The sequence below is a fragment of the Thalassophryne amazonica genome, chromosome 1 (genome assembly GCF_902500255.1).
Source record: "Thalassophryne amazonica chromosome 1, fThaAma1.1, whole genome shotgun sequence".
NCBI classification, from domain to species: Eukaryota; Metazoa; Chordata; class Actinopteri; order Batrachoidiformes; family Batrachoididae; genus Thalassophryne; species Thalassophryne amazonica.
Window position 1 is genome coordinate 153,938,808 of NC_047103.1, and position 6,046 is coordinate 153,944,853.

The 6,046-nt window shown below is 44.5% G+C and overlaps 1 protein-coding gene across 2 annotated transcripts in view; it reads left to right on the top strand.

Moving 5' to 3' along the window:
- LOC117515870 (fidgetin) overlaps positions 1 to 6,046 on the top strand; it is an 82,778-nt gene that overhangs the window by 56,506 nt on the left and 20,226 nt on the right. The window lies entirely within an intron of this gene.

Below are 6,046 nucleotides of genomic sequence, written 5' to 3' on the forward strand. Positions count from 1 at the left end.
TGCAGAAAAGATCTTACAACTTACCGTATGAATGCATGATTTGGTGTGTGTGTGTGTGTGTGTGTGTGTGTGTGTGTGTGCGTGCGTGCGTGCGTGTGTGTGTGCGTGCGTGCGTTTGTGTTGGTTAATTTTTTCAAGTATTGTTTGTCTAGGTTTAGGTATGTATTTTTGCTAAAGAATCTGCACACACAGAGCTTAATTATGACGTCACCAAAATGGGCAGTTTGCTCCGACACCCTGCTTGCAGAATCACACAGCGGACACACTTAAAAGAGCTCATTAGCTCTCTCGAAAGAGCTGTTTACTGCATGCACACACACGCACGCATGCGCACACGCACAAGAAGAGGCAGTTCTGTTGATGCAGATGGATGCTGAGCATAATGAGAGCAAGTAGGCTTCTATATGTGGAGGCTGGAGAAGCCAAAAACACAGCCAGGCCTGATGCTTCACATCCTGGCTGGATGTTACAGATTCTTTCCAAATTCAGTCCTTGAACAAAAACATATAAATATAGTTTTTGGATGCAGAGAAAATTAAATGAATGATGCTGCAGCCTTGGAGTTTTATGTTGTTGTGCTTTAATCTGAAATAAACAAATTAATGGTGAAAAAAAAAAATCATCTCCCAGCTACTCTTACAGACAATATCTAAAATGCTTTTAAGACTTAAACAAGCTACCAGTAAAATCAGTGTCAACAAAACGCTGCAATCATGACACCTTCAGCTGAAAGAAGATTTCATTCATTCATTTTAAGCCGCGTATGCGACTCCGGGTTTTGGTGGCAGCAGACTAAACAGCTCTTCCCACACTTCCCTTTCCTTGGCCAAGTCCTATAACTCCTCCTGGGGGATCCTGAGGTGTTCCCAAGCCAGCTGTGAAAAATAATCCTACATGCCTCTTCTTGGCTTTCCAAAATTTATTGAAGGATTCTTTTGCCTGCACAAATTTTTGTCAAGTTTTTTTGTCACTTGCATGTGCAGTGCACGTAATTCTTGAAGTCTACCATGTCACTGGCACTTTTCATCCTTCTGTACAGAAAAGTGAACATATGATACATGCAGTATGGAAATGTGGGCAAACATGGACAATTATGCTCTTATAAATCAGTGTTGAGTAATCAGTCTAGTAATTAGTGTCATAATCACAGCCTCAAACCAGGCCAAAGGGCCAGGCCAAAGCTTTGAACCCTCAAGGTCGAGACCTTCACCCTTCAAAGCCAAGGGCTAAAGCCCCGTTTACACATAGACGGTAAACTCTCCCGGAAGCGTCCCGGCAGAGATTTTGCCCCCTCCGGGCCATTTTAGGGATCACACGCCATAGTTAACGCCGGTGCATGGGGGCGTGGTTTGGTTCCGGCTTCACCGGGAATCTTCGAAAAAATTATTCAACATGTTGAATAATTCCGGGAGAGCTCCCGGAGAAGTGGCCTGACGACGGAGAGAACGAGAACAACGGCGTTTGATACTTTTTAATCGCCGTGTCATCCCGCCCCTTCCTGTAGTCCCGCAGTTTACACCGCTGTAATTGGCGGCCGGCGTTGTATCCCTAACCAACGGCGTGTAAAACAACGATAGAGCCCACATTGGTATCCTCAAAGGCGTTTTAACCGGCGACAGAGGCAGACAAAACGGCAGCGCAAGCGGACAGTATGCTGTTATAAACGCCACCTCCCGGTTAACAGCATTCCAAACGGCCAATAGGCGGCGGTCAGTATAAAAATGCTAGCGCGCTGCATGCAGGTCTCTCACTCGCAGCCAGCTCCAGATATTTTTGCAGAGAAGCTCCAGTATGCCTCCTAAAATAAAATTGGCAGCGGCAAGGACTTACCAAGAGGTCTGGTTCAGAAGCAGAGGGTAGTCCTGTGGTGCAGACGAGCAACACGTTGAGGAGGGGAAAAAAGGAGAAAAAAGAAAAGGCTGAGAGATGTGCTCCCTGTCACTCCCTCCCCCTGCACTGACAGCTGCTTCAGCCTATTATACTCTGGGGGCGGTGCCTATAAGCAAAAGTTCCTGGAGTAACGCAGGATTTGCCTGGATAAATCCAGCGGTACACAGGGCATTATCGGCGGCAGCAGAACACCGCCGTTCTCACGCGCGTCTTAACCTGTGATTGTAAAGGATAGAACTGAGTATTAACCCCCGTTGCCTGACGTGTGCCGGATGTTACGGCGTCAAAACTCCATTTTATTCGGCGGATTTAGCAGTGTTTTATCCGCGTATTTGCGGCTAGTACGGCGCTCAAAACGCCGGTGAAATGCTCCGCCCGTTTCCACCGCAAAAACAGCTGGAACTACCGCGAACTTCGGTCTACGTACTACCCACGGACAAAACCGTCTATGTGTAACCTGGGCTTAAGTTTTGACACCTGAAGACCAAGGCTTTGACCCCTCCAGAAAAATGCTATAAACCCTTCAATGCAAAGGGTTTGATCCACAAGATCAAGGCTTTAAACCCCTTGAAGACGAGACTTTAAATCCCTCAAATCCATGCCCTTGGCCTTGCGTTCGACACTTCATAAATAAAGAGAAAAAAAAGTAAACCGATTGTATTAAGACAGAGGTACACACTAAAGAGCATTTATATCCAAAATGCATTATGTTATGAAAGTAACTACAAGAACGCCAGTTGTTTCCTGCAAAAGTAGTAGTCTGCATTGTTATTATTTACGTACCTAAATTGCATTTAAAAATAGCAAAATTCCATCCATCCATTTTCTAAATCCAAGAGATGGGTTACACCCTGGACATGTCGCCGGTCTATTGCAAGGTTGAGACATTACAGTCAGACAAACACATTCACACATATGATCAATTAACACAGCCACGTGTTTGCAATTATATGGGTGGAAATGCATGTGCAAAGTGATGAGGAAAATGGTATTGGCAATGGCTGCGTTAGCACTGGTGGAGGACCTTGCAAGAGAGTATACTTGCAAATGATAATTGGCTCATAAGCTGATTTCGATTACCATGGCCACTGTTAACTGGGATTGCACGCAGAACTGTGGCCGACCCAGAGCGCAATACTTGATGGTGAAATTAGAGCTGCAGGGCTTCTTAACAAGCCCCCAATTGTCTCCCTGTGTTCAGTATTTGTCAGCCACAGCGCACCTCATTGTTTTTAACTTCAGTGTGTGTGCGCTGCTTCCATTTCATGTTTATTCTGGTTCACAGGGTACCAAATAAAATATCCCTGTGTATCTCCACTTCATTTACTTCATTTACTCCACTTCATCTGTTGCTCACGCTCAGTAATTCTAATATGGTCTGGATCCAAGTCTGGAATGTTCCACATTTGCAAGCTGTGTATGTTCCGTTGTCTGTGATCGGCTACACAGCAGTGTGTCCTAGTGGCATAAAATAATATCAGCATTGAAGTCATTACACTCTGTCTCAAAGTTGAGGAAAAAATATGAAGAAAATTCTGAAATAAGTAGTTTGTTTATGCTGTCGCCGATCAAAAGTATCGACTTGTGTTTTCCACGTGATAGCTGCATCTGTATGTGCTATAAATAAATAGAGTGCAATATTCTTTCCAGTGGCTCCACAACAGCATTAATTTCAGCTTTAATTTGAGAGCATTCACTTCCAAATTGGAGGAAGGGTTTGGGAATCACAGCTCTTTAATATGTTGCCACCTCTTTTTCAAGGGACTAAAGGTAATTAGGCATTTAACTCAAAAGCTGTCTCATGGGCTGCATGGGCGTCTCCCTCATTAAGCCATCTTCAGTTAAGCAAGTAAAAAGGTCTGGAGTTCATTCCAGGTGCATTTGCATTCGGAAGCTGTTGCTGTGAAGCCACAGCATGTGGTCAGAGGAGCTCTCATTGGAAGTGAAACAGACCAACCCTAAGGCCCACTGACACTTGCACGACTTTGATGCACCCACTTGCACGTCCTGTGACGTGCAGGAGAGTAAACGTCTTTAACGGGTGCAGACTGAACATCAGAGGGTCGTCAGCGCGTGCAATTGTGCAAAGAGAATTTTGAAATGTTCAAAAAAATCTTTCATGCATAAATGTCATGCAAAGTGGCACGATCTGCTCACCGACACTACGTGCAGCTCGTCAAGTGGAGTAAAGAAGTGAACAGAGCGAGTGGTTGTGTCAGCGCATCGCATCAGAGCACAGCTCGTCTGAACGATTATAACGAGATGTTAAATCTATCATAAACATACTTTTACAGGTGCACACAAGAAGGAAAGAACATGCAACCTTTTACCAAGCCATAACAATGTAAACATGACAAATAATTACCTTTTTAGATGGCTGCAAAGGCTTTCTCCAGCTCGTTCGGCACGCACGCTAACAGCTCTAGCTGGAGCGCTCCTCTGTGATTCATGAGCCATTTTCAGCAGCCAACTTGCAGAGAAAATGATTAATCCACGATGCAATAATCATTTTATATACGCAGCGTGTGGCAGTCGGTGGAACAATGCACGGCATCCAGCTGGGAACACAGTGGGTGGGATCGTCTCGACGATGTGCGTGCATCTAGTGTCAGTGCACCTTTAGGCTGGGGGGAAAAAAATAAGAAATCCATCAGAGAGATCGTGGAAATGTTAGGACTGGCCAAATCAATAGTTTGGTACAGCTTTAGAAAAAGAGTGCACTGGTGAGCTCGGGAACTCAAAACGGCCTGGACATCCACGGAAGACAACAGTGGTGTGATCCTTTTCATGGTGAAGAAAAACCCCTTCACAACATCCACACAAGTGAAGAACACTCTACAGGTAGTAGGTGTATTAGCACCTAAGCCCACCATAAAGAGAAGACTTCATGAGAACAAATACAGAGGATCAGCCTCAGAAATAGAAAGGCCAGATTAAACTTTTCCCCAAAAACATCTAAAGAAGCCAGAACAGTTCTGGAACAGCATTCTTTGGACAGATGAAACTACGATCAACCTGTACCAGAATGATGGGAAGAAGAAAGTGTGGAGAAGGTTTGGAAGGGCTCATGATCCAAAGCACACCACATCTTCTGTAAAACATGGTGGGGGCAGTGTGATGGCACGGGCATGTATGGCGTCCAGTGGCACTGGGCCTAAAGTGTTTATTGATGATTTGACAGAAGACAGAAGCAGCTCGATGAATTCTGAAGTGTATAGGGACATGCTTTCTATTCTCCATGTATTGTGGAGTTGCATCAGGAAGGGCATCTGGTGTTAAACTTGTGCCAAATAAGCATCGAGCTTGCATTTCACTTGTTTTAACACAAACTCAAGGCAGAAAGACGCATAAACAAGCAACAGCTGAAGACAGCTGCAGTAAAAGCCTGGCAAAACATCCCAAAGGAGGAAACCCGGTGTTTGGTGATGTCTAAGGGTCTTCAGGCAGTCACTACAGGCAAATAATTTTCAACAAAGTATTAAAAATGAACACTTAAATTATGGTAATGTTGATTTGTGCAGTTACTGTTGAGCCCCTGAAATGAGGAGACTTTGTTGAAAAATGGTTGCAATTCCTGAACATTTCATAGGATATTTGTGTTCAACCCCATGAATTAAACCTGAAAGTCTGGACTTCTATTGCACCTCAGTTGTTTTCATTTCAAATCCAATGTGATGGCAAGTGTTCTTTACACAAGCATCACCCATAATTGTGTCACTGTCCAAATATTTCTGGGCCTAACTGTCTTCTTGCATGAGCACCTGGTGATGAATAACCTGGTAAACTCAACCCTCGCGCCTGTTTCCTTTCAGCCAAAAAGAGGTGGGGTCAGTCACAACCACTGATCTCAGAGGCGGGTTTTATGCAATGACCCTTTGAGGGGCGCCGAAGAACTACTGCGTGGCTTCACAGATATGAAGCGACTACTTGAAACAGCTCTCGCATCTGTTTTGAACAACATGGACAGTATCAAGTCTGTAGAAGAACAGAAAACTGCTCGAAAAGCTTTCCTTTGTCAGAACTGTGCGTTTACTTTATTCCCAACTGCACGTTTGTTGGCACTACTCTGGATGTCAGACTAATTCTCAGTTTCAACCTGAAAATCAGTCTGGCTCTGCCAGCCAAGGTGATGTATGTCTGTAATTTCCCAGTTTGA